We start from the raw sequence: 3,488 nt of genomic DNA on the forward strand, positions 1-3,488 counted from the left end.
CTTTACATTAAAGACATCTGTGAAATGATGTCCAGACAACTCAACCCTCTCAGCATTAAACAACAGCTAGTGAACCTTAAATACAAACAACCCGCGAACGAATGTTATTTACAAAATACCATACAAGGAAATATATACATGAACTCTGCCGCACAGTTCTCTGTGGCAAGAAATGCTGGGATGAGATAAGGAAGATTTTTTTCAGCCAAAACGAATCGGCACTAACTGGACAGCCATTTAAAATCAACGCTGTCAGGCCTGGATGGAAGATTGGAAGGGATAATCAGTTTTCTTATTTCCTGAAGATTTACAAAGCTGAGACTGGGTTTTGGTGTTTGTTCCCTTTCCACTCCCAGCAGCCGCACTGGTTGGGGCGGTGAGTTGGGGAAAGTGAAATGTGCCTGTGAGCAGCGTGTGGGGCTCTTTCAGCTTCCCCTCCTCTGACAGCCCTGTGACGTGACTTTGATGTCTCAGGGACACTTACTGACGCGAGACAGTGAAAAGAGTCTCGTTCCTGCAGATCAGGAATTCAAACCTTATGCCGGCTTCAGGACAATGTGAAAGATTAATTGGGGTGTGTGAAGAAGCTGTGAGCTGCATTTCAAACAGGTAGGTGGAGTCAGATGCATCATCCATTGCGCCCCCGGCCCTGTGCGGACCAGACGCCGCCATGCTGCAGAGTTCTGACGTTAATACGGACATGCGCAGCAATGGGAACATTCACAAGGTGAACAGCCAAAGATAATCACCGTCACTGCTTCTCTTCCATTGTACCAAATTTGTGAAGCAGTATCTTTCACTGGCAAATAAAACACCTTTGCCCTCAGGTGCCTGCCTCATTTCGACCACGACTTCACGCCCCTCACTGTTCTAGTCTCATTTCCAAACACTTGGCTCATATCCTCAAAAGCAGCTCTGCGGGTATCTGCTTGTCCCACCCTGACAGGCAGTGGGTTGCAGATTCCCGACCAGTCCCAATGTGATTGAAATATTTCAAACCCTCCACTGATTTGCATCTTTAAAAAAAACCGTGGAGCAATCTCCCTTTCTTTTTGACGACAGTTCTCAACTGTAGTCGGCAGGGTTCACACCTGCGTGGGGAAACCGCAATGGATTTCATGTCCATAGCATTCACCATTCGGCCCACCAATACAGAACCACACTGACAGCTTCATTTCCCAGGTCTCTCTGCCTGTGGAGCTGAGAAAGAGTGAATCATTGCAGAGTTTGTTTGAATCCAATCACTTTACAGTTTTCGAAAGGGTTAAATATCTGCAAATGGCGAGTCTGGGTGTTTCATCCCGAAAGATGAAATGGACGTTCAGTTAAAAACAAAACCAGTAATTGCAGGAGCAGCTCAGCAGGTCATGCAGCATCTGTAGAAAGAGAATCAGAGACAACATTTCAGAACTTTTTTTTCCTCATCCAGGTACTGAGTTGCTCCAGCAGTTTCGCTTTCTGTCTCGGACTGTAAGCATCCGCAGTCCTTTACGTTAGAAATTCAATCAATTCAGAAACCCCTTTGTGCTTCCTCAGTGGAAAAGATTTCCGTTTGGGAAAGATTTTCCTGACACCATTAAAAATGCGCATCTTTGCAGTCAAGAAAGCGGTTGGAGCGTGAACAACGAACGCACCGTGTCGGGGTGGTCTCGAACCAACAGCCTTCCCGTTAATAGCCGAACGCGCTGACCAGTTGCGCCACAGAGACAGGCCCTGACCTTGCTGCACAGTCTCCTTGAGGAAGTTACTATTCAATTCATAATTCAACCTGCCCCGCACAGAAGTACCATTGTCAAAGCACTGATAACATGGTAGTCTGGTGTTATCTCGATTTCAGGTCCTGATTTCTCTGTCCTCTGGTCCCCCTGTTCCCACAGAGTGAAATGTTGCTGTTCTCAGCTCTACTCGATTTCTGCTGAATCTTTGACACCCTTTTACACCTTCTGGAGCAATAAAATATTCTGAGCCTCCAGGAAATGACACCTTATTTTTTCCCCCTCCTGATTTTAAAACTCTCTATAAAGTTATCTGTCAACTTGCTAGGCTTCGTTGGAAAAATGTCCCAGCTTTTTCTTAACTCAAACCCTCCATTCCCAGCAGCACGCTGGTAAAGTGGGGAATAGGGATTTGTATCAAATCACATAAATGTACTGTCTGAAAAAATCTGGTTGTGTTCTTGCCTGAGATATTGAGAGTCCCTGGTGTAAGTAATTACGAATGCAATTATTTTGGTCACAGAATTGAACAATCATTTTGCAACAAAGGGGTCTACTCTGATAAGGAGGTAGTGGTCATTTCTAGGGTAACTGAACAGTTTGTAGATCAGGGAGATGAAGTTCCAGACACTTGGGAAAGGCAAGAAATGACTGTGATAAAGAAGACAAAGAACTGTGGATGCTGGAAAACTGAAACAAAAACTGACAACACTGGAAAAACTCAGCCGGACTGGAAGCATATGTGGAGAAAAAGCTGAGTTAAGGTTTCCAGTCCAACAACTCCTCTTCAGGATTCTGAAATAGTTTGTGAGAACCTCTTAAGACGACTGCTCCGCTTTAAGACCATAATACACAGGAGCAGGATGAGGCCATTTGGCCCATCGAGTCCACTCCACCAGTCGATCATGGCTGATATATTTCTCCATCCCATTCTGCTGCCCTCTCCTCATAACCCTTGACCCCTTACTAATCAAGAACGTATCTCTGTCTTAAATACCCTCAATGACTTGGCATCCTCAACCCTTCTCCTCGTGGAAACATCATCTCCACATCCACACTATCCGGTCATAGAGTGGCACAGCGCTTCCTGACCCAATGTGATCTTCAGCATTTGTTGTTTTCAGGAAGGATTCCAGCATCTACAACAATGCGCTTCTAAATTTTGTACCCAGTTGGTTAGCTCTCCCTGGATCCCGTGAGATTTAACCTTACTCAACAATCCACTGTGTGGTACAATTAACAAAGTTCCCAGGCCCCACCTCCTTTTGCACACGTAAGTAGCACGATGGATCAGTGGAGAGCACTGCTGCCTTACCGCACTAAGCACCAGCGTTCGATTCCAGCCTTGGGGCGACTGTGTGTGTGGAGTTTGCACATTCTCCCTGCCGTGTCTGCGTGGGTTTCCTCCGGCTGCTCTGGTTTCCTCCCAAAGTCTAACGATGTGCGGTTTCGGGAGAAGTGACCATACTAAATGGGCCCAGAGTGTGCAGTAAGTGTAGTGTAGTGTAGTGCACCTTGCGGAAGCACCAGCGGGCACACCAGTGCTCCCAACAATCTGATTCTGCTGGTGAAACTTGCTGTGGGTCACTGCCAGGACTGAACCCCTGCCCATTCTGACAGTGCTTATAGCGGGAGAGTCGGTCGGATTTTTTTGTTTTATGCCGTCGTGCTCCCCACCCCCGCAACTTTGCTTCCAGTGGGCACTGCTGCTCGTTGAGACCAGGAGCTGTTCCCTCTAGTGTTTTCTGTCCAGTCAAAGAATTATTGGCTCTG

This window comes from Chiloscyllium plagiosum, unplaced genomic scaffold (genome assembly GCF_037043375.1).
Source record: "Chiloscyllium plagiosum isolate Xiang-an unplaced genomic scaffold, Cpla_swu_hap1 HiC_scaffold_27, whole genome shotgun sequence".
Classification (NCBI taxonomy): Eukaryota; Metazoa; Chordata; class Chondrichthyes; order Orectolobiformes; family Hemiscylliidae; genus Chiloscyllium; species Chiloscyllium plagiosum.